This window comes from Balaenoptera physalus, assembly GCF_965194825.1.
Source record: "Balaenoptera physalus genome assembly, chromosome: 19".
Classification (NCBI taxonomy): domain Eukaryota; kingdom Metazoa; phylum Chordata; class Mammalia; order Artiodactyla; family Balaenopteridae; genus Balaenoptera; species Balaenoptera physalus.
In genome coordinates this window covers 50,540,619-50,553,042 of record NC_138900.1, presented here as the reverse complement: position 1 = coordinate 50,553,042, position 12,424 = coordinate 50,540,619, and the positions used below count along the sequence as shown (strand labels likewise).

The 12,424-nt window shown below is 45.0% G+C and overlaps 1 protein-coding gene and 1 long non-coding RNA gene across 4 annotated transcripts in view; one reads left to right on the top strand and one right to left on the bottom strand.

The window, feature by feature from the left end:
* TANGO6 (transport and golgi organization 6 homolog) overlaps positions 1-12,424 on the bottom strand; it is a 180,804-nt gene that overhangs the window by 747 nt on the left and 167,633 nt on the right. The window lies entirely within an intron of this gene.
* The window catches only part of LOC309648052, a 147,196-nt gene continuing 134,778 nt past the window's right edge, over positions 7-12,424 (top strand). The window contains exons 1-2 of one of the 3 annotated variants that reach the window (XR_014256444.1): positions 7-5,617; positions 6,420-12,424. The exon at positions 6,420-12,424 is cut by the window's right edge and continues 16,987 nt beyond it. This is a non-coding gene — a long non-coding RNA (uncharacterized lncRNA). The other 2 variants (XR_014256445.1, XR_014256446.1) reach the window with 2 other exon arrangements.

Below are 12,424 nucleotides of genomic sequence, written 5' to 3'. Positions count from 1 at the left end.
CTGGATGAGAGAGACAGAGTCATGGCCATCTGTCTACTGTGCCAACATTTCTCAGAATGACCTAACTGCCTTCTCCTGTCTGAGGAGTTCTGTGAGGAAACCCACAGGCTCCTTTAAGAAGATAACGCATGGCCCTCTCAGGTTGGAGATCGAGTGGGGCAGCTGTACTGAGGTGGGCTTCCTTTTGGGCTTCTCATGCACTACTGACCCCTCACTACACTGGCCTTGGTGCTGCTGCTCCCTTTTAGCCCCAGACCCAAGTGATCCCAGACCCCTCCCTTCAGTTCCAAGGCATGGCACAGACCTCAGGACCACAGGCAGGCAGTACTGCCCAGATGCGGCTGCTCCTAGAGCATGTTTACCAGCATTCTCCTCTCTAGCTCCTACAAAGCCCTCTGTGACACCCACAGAACAGGCACCTATCTTATGAAACACAAGAGGCTATTTCTTCAGCAATCATGCTTTTCCTTGCCACTACTTTAAAAATTTTCCACCATTGTTTCATGTCTGTGTCAGTCCCTCAGTCACTATAATTTTTTTTCAACTCCAACTCTGCAATGGGAAGCAAGAGAGGACTCCATAGACACAGTCACACCCATTTTTTACATCCAATACTCTGATCTGATGGTCTGATATGGAATTGGGAGGGTGCCAGAGCACCTACTCCCAGGAGCTTCTAATTTTGTCCCAAGTCCTCCTGGCTTGGGAGCCAGAACTTCTAGCAAGAAATGGGTTCTTCTAGCAGAAGAACAGGGAAACTCAGAGTAAGGGGCCTTAGGGATCATTTAGTCAAACGAGGGACTGAAGACTCCAGGTCACAGGGGGTCACATGTCTTGTCTGCAGCCACTTTCAAAGTTACTTCTGGTTGAGGGCTCTTTGCCTCAAAAGTTACTATTTTTTGGGTCAGGTACTGCACTAGGTATTTTCCATATATTATCTGATTTTTATGCCAGTCACATACAGAAAGGAAAGTTATCAGCCCCACTTTACAGATGAAGAAACAGGATTAGAGGGTTAAGTAACCTCCCAAGGTTACTCTGCTAAAAAAGGGGTAGAGCCAGTTTTTAAACATTCAGAGCTTGTGTTCTTGTTTAGTTTTACTGAAAAGGTAATACAGTACAAAAAGTACATATTAAAAAAATAAGTCTAGGGACTTCCCTGGCAGTCCAGTGGTTAAGACTTCGCCTTCCAATGCAGAGGGTGCGGGTTCGATCCCTGGTTGGGGAGCCAAGATCCCACATGCCTCGCGGCCAAAAAAACCAAAACATAAAACAGAAGCAGTATTGTAACAAATTCAATAAAGACTTTAAAAAATAATAATAATAATAAGTCTCTCTTCTACCCCAGACTCCTACTTCCCCTTCTCAGAGGATATCATTCTTAATTTTGAGAAATATTCTAGGTATTTACAAGCATATATATATATGCATGTGCCTTTTTCCCCTTTCCCCCCTTTCTTTTAAAAAATTTATTTACTTTATTTATTTTTGGCTGCGTTGGGTCTTCGTTGCTGCGTGCGGGCTTTCTCTAGTTGCAGCGAGCAGGGGCTACTCTTCGTTGTGGTGCGTGGGCTTCTCATTATGGTGGCTTCTCTTGTTACGGAGCACGGGCTCTAGGCACTCGGGCTTCAGCAGTTGTGGCAGGTGGGCTCAGCAGTTGTGGCTCACGGGCTCTAGAGCACAGGCTCAGTAGTTGTGGCACACGGGCCTAGTTGCTCTGTGGCATGTGGGATCTTCCCGGACCAGGGCTCGAACCCGTGTCCCCTGCATTGGCAGGCGGATTCTTAACCACTGCGCCACTTCCCTTCCCTTTTTTAAGCACAGGATTATATGCTACACCAGTGGTCCCCAACCTTTTTGACACCAGGGACTGGTTTCGTGGAAGACAATTTTTCCACAGGTTGGGGGGGATGGTTTTGGGATGATTCAAGTGCATTACATTTATTGTGCACTTTATTTCTATTATTATTACATTGTAATATATAATGAAATAATTATACAACTCACCATAATGCAGAATCAGTGGGAGGCTTGAGCTTGTTTTCACTTGCCACTCACTGATAGGGTTTTTTAAAATAAATTTATTTATTTATTTTTGGCTGCGTTGGGTCTTCGTTGCTGTGCACGGGCTTTCTCTAGTTGTGGTGAGCGGGGGCTACCCTTCATTGCGGTGCACGGGCTTCTCATTGCAGTGGCTTCTCTTGTTGTGGAGCACGGGCTCTACGCACGCGGGCTTCAGTAGTTGCAGCATGTGGGCTCAGTAGTTGTGGCTCGCAGGCTCTAGAGCGCAGGCTCAGTAGTTGTGGCGCACAGGCCCAGTTGCTCTGCGGCATGTGGGATCTTCCTGGACCAGGGCTTGAACCCGTGTCCCCTGCATTGGCAGGTGGATTCTTAACCACTGCACCACCAGGGAAGCCCACTGATGGGGTTTTGATATGAGTCTGCAAGCAATTGATTTATTATGGTCTCTGTGAAGTCAAACCTCTCTGCTAATGATGATCTGTATTTTCAGCCGCTCCCCAGCCCTAGCATCACCTCCTTAGCTCCACCTCAGATCACTGGGCATTAGATTCTCATAAGGAGCGTGCAACCTAGGTCCCTCGAATGCACAGTTCACAGCAGGGTTTGCGCTCCTATGAGAATCTAATGCCACCGCTGATGTGACAGGAGGCGGAGCTCAGGCGGTAATGCCAGCAATGGGGAGTGGCTGTAAATACAGATGAAGCTTCACTCGCTCGCCAGCCACTCACCTCCTGCTGTGTGGCCCGGTTCCTAACAGGCCATGGACCGCTACCGGAGGTTGGGGACCACTGTGCTACACTGTTATGTACCATGATTCCCCCCATACCCAACATATTTTGAAGATCTTTTGCTATTACAAATATTGCTGCAATAAACATTCTGATACCCAATCTTTGCAGACATGTACAAGTGTATCTGTAGGACAAATATCCAGAAATGGAATTCCTAGGTCAAAAGGTAATGCACACTGAAAATCTTGATAGCTAGGTCAGAGAAGTTGTAATAATTTATATTTTTACCTATCACTCTGAAAACTCCTATTTCCCCATATTCTCATAAGTGATATATATTGCAAACTCTTTATCTTGGCTAATTCAGGAAGTGAAAAATAGCATCTTGCTGTTTTAAATTTGCATCTTCTTAATAGATACATCAACTACTTGTATTTTTTTTCTGCTATGTGTAATCAAATTTTCCTTATTGATTTGTAAGAGCTCTCTGTATATGAAAAAGAAAGGTCCATTACCTATCATATGAATTGCAAATATTTTTTCCCTAGTTGGCACTTTTTCTTTGTGAAATTTTTTTTTCCAGTGAAGAAATTTACATTTTTGATGTAGTTAAATTTATCAGTTTTTTTCCTTTATGGTTTCTGGGTTTTGTATTTCGCTTAGAAGAAATGGGGCCTACAATGTTAGCCACTACGCTATGCTGTGTTCTATTTATTAATAATGTGTAGCAAGTTGGGTTTGTTTCATCATATGTAAACATCTCTGACAATAATTGGTTCAAATGGATTTAAAAATTTTTTCTCTCACTACTTTGGAACTTCAAGAGTTGGCTGTATATTGAAGGCTGTGCCAGTGTGCAGTGTGTAATTTCAAAAAAGGAGGAAGATCAGAAAAAAAAAGAAATAGGAGAATGGAGACATTCATTCTTTCACTTTTATGGCTTTTCATAAAAACAATGTAATAAATATATATAACAGCCTATATACTATAAACACGGACTACGTCTGCAAAAGTACCGATTGCCTTCAGCAAGCGACACTGGGGAGACATGGGGGGGATTATATACCCTTTTGTACCATTCTATGAATATATAACCTATTAAAAAATAAATATGCTTTTTATTAAACTGAATTAACTACTAGACAAAGATTTTCCTAAGGCCATTTAATAGGTAAAAGAGATATAGAACCTGCCTGTAAAAACGCTTACGCTCTGGTGGGGAGGATAAGTCACGTACATAAGTGAGGACAATACAGAACAGGACACGGTACGTATCCTGAGAGCAGAGAGAGTGTATGAAGAGAGGTTCGAGCAAACAGAGGTCTCATTTTAGGAAAAGGAAGTGAACTGAAGGTGGTGAACAGAATGCTGGGAAGTGGTTACTTCAATGGGTAACAAGTACACTTACATCTGTGATGTAGTTAAATTTATCAGTTTTGGGGGTGGATCTTAGCCCCACAGTCCCCTAAGCATTCCACACAAGTACACTAGGTGTGTAGCATCACACATCTTGGACTTGCTAAAGAATAGAGAAAGAGCTCTTTCCGTCGTTTGATATTCTCGAATAGCACAGGCACTGGGGATTGGATGGAGGAAGGTAGGGGACGGGGTACACAAAACCAGCTCCCCAGGTCACTGTCTGGTCTCCCTCTTGTTCCCTGGGCTCCAGCTGTGCGGGCCTTCTTCCTTTCCTTGTCTGAGCAAAGCTCCCCTTCCCAGCTGAAGGCCTTCGCAAAGGCTGTTTCCTCAGCCTGGAAGACATTTCGCTTCCTCTTCACCCTACAACTCCTACTCACCCTCAGCCTGAAATGCCACTTCCTCAGGGATGCCTCCCTAGCTCCCATCTAGGTAAGCTTTCCTACCCTGCCTATAGCTCTGTTTGTAGCCCCTATCACAATGGTAATTTAAATATTTATTGTGTAATTAAAAATACATTTTCCTCACTAGCTCACACGTACTATTGACACTGACACCACATCTTGCCTTGTTCACCCTGGTATAGTCCCAATGCCTCATATAGTGACTGGCACATGGCAGATATCTAAAAAATATTTATAAATGAAAGAAGGCATGCATGCATGCTATTCCTGGCCAGTTTCTTACTTGGTAAAAACTAAAACTTCTAAGAACATCCACTGAAACAATGTTGGGAAACCAGGGAATACATATGCATGTACCCGCTACAGAATACAAACTGCGTAATTTCGGGGACTCCACATATGAGTTCAACACGCTCACATTTGCATTTAAAATCAGCATGGCACAATATAAGGATGAACAGTAAAATCCATGCTAATAGTCTAACATTTAAAAGGTTCTCAACTTAGAACAACATTAATAGCAAATAATAAACACCTTGACAAGTGAAAGGAGAGACTGGAAGAAAGGAAAAAAACTATATTTAAAAACCTCAAACGGCACTTTTTCCTTGTTTTTCTGAACAAGGGACCCCACAATTTCATTTGGCACTGGGCCCCACATATTATGCACCTGGCCCTGCAGACAACTCTCCATGCTCTTTGCCCAATGTCGCAGCATTAAGTGCCTGAGTCCTATGGGCAAACCCCACAAAGATGCTGCCCCATCTCTGCTGTGCAGCTGTCTCCTGGGTTTTCTCCCAGAGCTGCTGGGTCACACAGGAGTCAGGTCTCCAAGCGCAGGCGTCTGCCTCTGACTGTGCACTATGCCCGACTGCTCTTTCATAACCTAGCTTTCTCTTTCCTCAAGGCCAGCAGTGTGAAAAGGAGAGACGATTCTGGAAAGAGGATGGCTCCCCACAGCTACTGACTCATGATTACTCACTCACTCAGTAATCGTTATCAAGGGCCTACTTCATGCCCAGGCAGTGTGCTGGTGATAAAAAGGTGAATAATGTGCGAACCCTACCCTCTGGCAGCTACAGCCAGCGGGGAGGCAGACACGCACACCAGGCAGCGTGATCCTCAACCTAAGAGAAAGTGTAGGTGATTCTGCGGAAGCAAAGGAAGTGATTTCCGCCTGCAGAGGTGGATGGAGGAAGAACGTTTCCCTACCATGTGAAAGGGCCTTTGCCCTGACTTTTATCTGTAGCCAATGGGTGGCACCAAGGAGTGGCCTGGGGAAGTTTTACTGTCCCCTCACTCTCAAACCACCTCAAATAACTGCAGAGTCTAGGCAAACCCAGCACGCTTGTTATGTGAATAGAGCTTAAAGACAAGGCTCCTAACACTCTCTCCAATAAATTATAGCCCAGTGTCTCTTATGTAGAAATTCTAGTGTTTCCACTGTTTATTACAAGGTCATCTTTTTTTTTCTTCTTTTTCTAGAGGAATCTTTCTCCTAGTCAGAAATATCTTAGAGATTTTTTGCTAGAGCATCCTAACATTCAAAGTAAGGTTAGCTTTCTTTTCCTTGTTAAAAAGGAAAGTTCTAAGGCATTCTGGTCTGCTAAGGTACTCTGTTCTTTCCTGGTGTGGGTAGGAATTTTCTCCTTGGCACTGCTGTGTCCTTAAAATAACAATGATGCTTGTGCAAACACCACTTTGTACTTGAGGGGTGCTGAGTTCCTTGTTATCAGTTACCGGATCTCCTTTTTTTAGGTACTGAGTGTTAGGCAAAGACTCCTTCTTAATTAATGGGTCTATCTTAGCAACCCACCCTGGAACGGCTTCTCCCCAATCCTTGTAGCGCTTGGGATCCCACACATCACAGGACTTCCTCTGGACTCCCCAAGGATCAAAGCTTCCCGCCAGCCAGGGACTGTCACCAAATCCCGTGGATCAGGGGCTGAATACAAGGAGAGTTCAAAGGTAAAGTTACTCACAGGAGCCTCTGTGGTGGGTAGGATATAGGCAATCCCACAGAGGAAACCTCTCATTAAGAGTTCAGCACACCTGCTCTTCATCCCCCCACGCATCAAGGCCCCAGGACTGCAGGGAAAGGTGGAGGTGGAGGGTGTGAGTGGGGTGGGCCGGGGATATCTTAGAGAAGTACCCAGATTCCTAGTCTGAAAACTCTTTGGAAAGGGGTGGGGTTCAGGTCCTTTATTAAAAGGATTTAGAGTGTGAGTGCAACATGCACACACACACTTTCTCTCCTCCTTCCCTCTCCCTCCCTTTCCAGGTGCCAGTTCCCCAGAGCACACAAAGCTGATGCTTCAGGGACAAGGGCAGTCTTTAGGGTTAGTTGTGGCTTGGCACAACATACTGAAAAGGGGACCGTGTGAGCAAAAGACTGCCTTGGGCACACAGGTGCACTTACAATGGAAAAGCAGGAAAACAGTGTTTGACTTTCAATGAGCTTGACCCCAAACACACCCAGAGTGGTTGTTGTATCTCTGCATTAAGACCTAAAGAAGAGGGCTTCCCTGGTGGCGCAGTGGTTGAGAATCTGCCTGCCAATGCAGGGGACACGGGTTCGAGCCCTGGTCTGGGAAGATCCCACATGCCACGGAGCAACTGGGCCCGTAAGCCACAACTACTGAGCCTGCGCGTCTGGAGTCTGTGCTCCGCAACAAGAGGCTGCGATAGTGAGAGGCCTGCGCACCGTGATGAAGAGCGGCCCCCGCTTGCCACAACTAGAGAAAGCCCTCGCACAGAAACAAAGACCCGACACAGCCAAAAATAAATATAAAAATAAATTAAAAAAAGAAAAGACCTAAAGAAGAAATACATGGCGAATATCTTTCTTCTCTTTAGTTCCTAAATTTATTTATTTATTTGATTATAAAAACAATATTAACCACAACCCAGAATATCTGGGAAACAGAGGAAGGAAAAAAAATCTTTAGTCAAACTACCTCTCTAACACAAACTCCATTAGTAAAGACATTTAGCAATTAGTAGATTTATTTCCATTTAAAATAATTTTAATATTTTAAAAGTCACACTTCTAGGTGATTTTACAAATGGAACTTAGGTGAATGAAACTGCTATTCTTTTGTATTATTTTGTGAGATCAATAAGACACAACACAAATGGTGATAGATGAGACATTTACAGAAATAAGAATTCTAGAAAGCATGATCTAGCAGAGGACTGCCCACCTATACTTTTGTAATATTTAAGGAAAAAATGGGTTACTAAATATAAAAGAATTAAAAAGTTAAATGCTAGCATACACTAATTGTCCTTAGAAATTCAGTCTTCTATAGAGCTAATAGAATTGTGGCTCCCTTTGCGGCTAAGAAGTAAGTACTGGGCACAAGACAAAAACAGAGAAAGAACAGGGAAGTCAGACATTGAAATAAAAGGCAGGAGCCGACACGAGAAACAAGTGAGCTGGAGTTGGTGGCTGGAGACCAGCCTGGCAGACAAAAAGATTCTCTAGATTGGGGCCCAGAAGAGGAGGAGACCCCAGAATCCAAATAATTCTGTTTAAAGACATGCTGAAATAAGCATTAGGTATGGTATAAGGAAGCTGTAGGTCAACCTCTGAGAACCCTCATTTTGACCACTGTGCTTGCATGTTATAACCAACATATGGCTTGGTGGCTGAGGGAAGTGAGAGTGATGAGAAGAGACTAGTTATGGGACAGAGTCAAGGATCATAAACAGAGCACAAGTCGGCCGACATTTCCCGAACTGTATGCAGGAGACCATGCTCAGCATGCTGGGTGATGAGGGCCAGCTCCAGCCTTCAGGAGCTCACCACTATCTGGGGGAGACAGACATGGACAGTTGAACCTAATGGTCTGCTGGCAGGCGAATCGGGTGAAGTGAATCCTGACACCCCAATTACCAGCTGGGGAATCTTGAGCAAACCACCTTGGCTTTCGGAACCCCTGAGATCTCCTCTGTAAAATGGGAATAACACTGCCTCCTTTGAAGGTTGTTGTGAGAATTACTGTCTATAAAGATCCAAGCACAAGGATTTGCATGTGATGCCTGCTGCAGAAGCGGCACTAATACTGTGATCTCTATGAGGGCCAGGACTGTCAATCTTGCTGCTCTTCTATCACTGAGGCCTCGAGCAGAGCCTGGCATGCAGCGGCTCTGGCATGTAGTAAACCTTTGACGAACAAATGAATGAACGAACGTATGATAACAATAGCTAATCCTCACACAGTACCTATTTATTATGTGCCAGGTGTGGTTCTAGGCATTTTATCTACAGTAACTCAATCCTCACAACAACACAACGAGAGAGGTACTGTTATTATCCCCAATTTGCCCACACAGCTAGTGACAGGTGGAGGCAGGATTCAAACCCTGGCAGCCTGACTTGGAGCCAACGCTCGTTATTAACCACTATATTATTCTCCCTCTCCAAGTGGTTATTATTTTCACTACCATGAAGTGGGGAGCATAAAGCACGTATACTGCCTACCTTACAAGTTTATTGTGAGATCAAAAGAGATAATGCATATGAGAGTACTTTGCTATCACAGCGTGGTGATCAATAATTCAAAGTATCATTACTACTATTATCCTGACACTGAGGTAGTTGGGTTTACCACCAAGCGGCTAAGAAAATGAGGGGAAAGGCACGGCTCTCGAAATGAAAAATAGAGAGCAGGAGCCAAAGAAAGAGTGCTCAGGAAGATGAATCAATGGAGGAGAGTTAGAAGAAAAGGGAAGGGCTGTAAAAGAGGGGAAGAGATTCAATGCGGTGTGATGTGGTATCAGGGCCAGAGTCGGTACCTGACAGTCGGGAACACCGTCTGTGCCACTGCACAGAGCTGAAAGCACCAGCAAGGACTCTCCTGGGCAAGCAGAGAGCAGCTAGGCTCTGAGGTCTTGGAGGCGAGCAGCCTCTCTAGGATAATGGGCAGGAAACAAATAAATTGGGGAAGTAGAATGGAGGTAGACAATCTGGACCTCATTCAGGGAGCTCTGGTCTAAAGAAGGATAAATGCTTTACTGATAAAACCCCAAAGTTCACTTTGATGGGTCTGTAAAAAAGAAATCAGGACCAATTCAAACAGCAAGATGGGGCTTTTGAGACACTTCATTGAAAAGCGTTGGGTGCGTCAGCAAAGAAAGACAGGATTACTAATGTCTAAGAGATTCCTATCCATGCCTGACAGATAGAGAATCTCAAACATGCTGAAGTTCAGGGTGGCATTCTTGTTAACTGGAGGTTACTGAGCTTTCCAAAAACCTTTTATTCCTAAAGTGTTTTTCTCTGCTAGACCTAGAGATAAATGGCATTTTTACCCTTTCCGGATTGTGTCTGGCTGTTAAATAAGGAGGGCATCTCAAGTGCAAGTTGGAGATGGGTGGGGAGGCGATGAGGGGGTATCATGCGTGATTTTCATTGAAGAATAAGGGGGAAAATTTAACTGGTTATGTGCCCAAAATGCTACAGGGATGTAGACAGTCTGGGCAGTTTATGGACAAAGACCAAGACGGCCTTCATGGTTAACCCCTGGGAGGGGTGACAGCTCAGGGATCCTAAACAGAAAGTAGGTGCTGAGCGTCTCCACTCGCTGTGGCAGGGACGGGCGCAGCAGCCGCGGTGGCTCTGGGAGCAGCGGTGGCAGCATCTCTCAGAATGTCTTTAAATAGCAACCTGAGGAAGGCAGCAGCTTTCCTACACCCCCACAGGCATGGAAACAGAACAAAGAAGGGAGGGGAAAATGGCCGGAGGACGTGCAGAGGCAGCAGGCTGCTGCTTGTGGGAGAGGTGATGGGGTGCTTTGTCCTTAGAAGGTGATTACAATCCCAGCTTTCAAACTGTACTCAATTACCAGGTCTGGGGGGAAAGGGCTTCATCTTTCTTGGCCCTCGAAGCTTCCCTGCTGAGGAGCACAGTTCCGCTCCCTTTCTGCACCTAACGCCTCCCACAGGGGATTAGACAGCGCCTGCAAAGGCTCACTGCTACCATTTACTGAGTGTTTACTACGCTTCAGTCACTGCGCCAAGCCCTTCACGCACATTATCTCATTTAATCCTACGAGGTAGGTGTTATTAGGCCCAGTTTGCAAATTAGGGAAAGGGGATTTAGAGAGGTTTAGTGATTTGCTCAAGGACACAGCTAGAATTCAAACCTGCATCTGTCAGGTCTAGCTGCAAACCCTGTTTTTAAACACGTGCAGTTACTAGGAAATCCAATACGCAGGAGGATGCTGTGGAGAGAATCTGACCTTTTCCCTGCACCATCAAAGCAGCTGATTTGGATGGGGCCTGGTTAGGGAGGAGGGGGAACAGCAACTGGGCTACTGGCTGACTGCAGGGTTTGGGTTTCCTCTGGGGCACTGGTTTGCTTGGGGCATCCTGCATCACCCCAGGCTCACCCGGCTCACACAGCCTCAGGTCCAGCTTGATTGGCCATGAGGGAAGTGCAGGCCACTCTCCTTAGGGGTTCTGCTTAGTGGAATTCAGTGCTCTGTGCAAGATGCCTCAGGAACAAAAGGTTATAGAGTTAGACCAAAGGTCAGAGAAAACCACAGTCACTGACACATCAGAGGCTCTGGTGGGGTTGGTAGTATGTGCTAATATACACATAGCATAGGATAGACGTGGACTAGGCCGGAAAAAGCAACCTGCCCACCCACACCGAAGTATGGCTACACAGCCCAAACTCTGCCTCTGAGCGACACCATCATTCTAACATAGTGATTCTCTACCTTTGCTGCACAGTACGATTCCATGGAGAACTTTTAAAATGTCTGGGCCCCCACCTCACACATAAGAATCAGAATCTTAGGGGTTGGGGCTCAGGGCTTAAAAAAATTTTTCTTTTAATTGCTTTTTATGCTCTCCAGGTGACTCTAACGAGCAGCCAGGATGCAGCAGTGCAGCATGTTAGGAAAAAACACTGGGTAGGAGACAGTAAGAGATATGTCATGGTTTCCAAAGAAGAGATCACTACAGTGACTCTGCCCATGAAAAATCTAAGTGCCAAGAGCAAGGGTGACAGGATTGGGACATAACCTGCTGCATTTCTTGGAATTTTCTTAACTATGGACAACCAGGTTTTTATTTTCCAGCAAGGGGACTGGGTCAAAATCATTTTTGATGCACAAATTAAGACTACATCTTTTTTTCTGAAATATTTAAAAAATATGTTCTTTGAGACTTCCCTGGAGGTCCAGTGGTTAGGGCTCTGCACTTCCACTGCAGGGGGCACGGGTTCGATCCCTGGTTGGGGAACTATGATCCCACATGCTGTGCGGTGTGTCCAAAAAAATAAGTTCTTAAACATGTGTATTGGAGTGCAATTCTCAAGACAGAGAAAGTTACAGGCTCCCAAAAAGCATCTGTAAGAAAGTGAAAGGATAAAACGCAGGCAGCTGCCTCCTTTACTAGGTTAGCTGTAATTATGGCAGAAACCTTCACACAGATGGGAGGAATTAAGGGAAATACATGTGCTAAAATTTTGACAGCAATGTACATATATATATATATATACATTGTGTGTGTGTGTGTGTGAAGCCAAGTTTTGAAATGCAGACAGTTCTGGCTGCTCGTCAATATTCATTCTGTCACTGCGCCTCAGGACTCCCTCTCCCAGCTGATTTGGGGACAGCATGTCTACAACCCAACTGCAATGAAAACTTTAGGCGTTTCCAAGTAAGGAAGGTAAAATTCCCTCCTAACGAGAATTTGTTTGGACAACTTCTGTTCTTGGGAAACCTGAACAGAAGAGCTCGGGAACTGGAAGAGTTTGGAAGCCCCAGAATTTCCAGTTTAAGATCTAAGAAGTCTTTATTGCAAAGGCAGGTACAAAGAAATTTAAGAGATGTATTG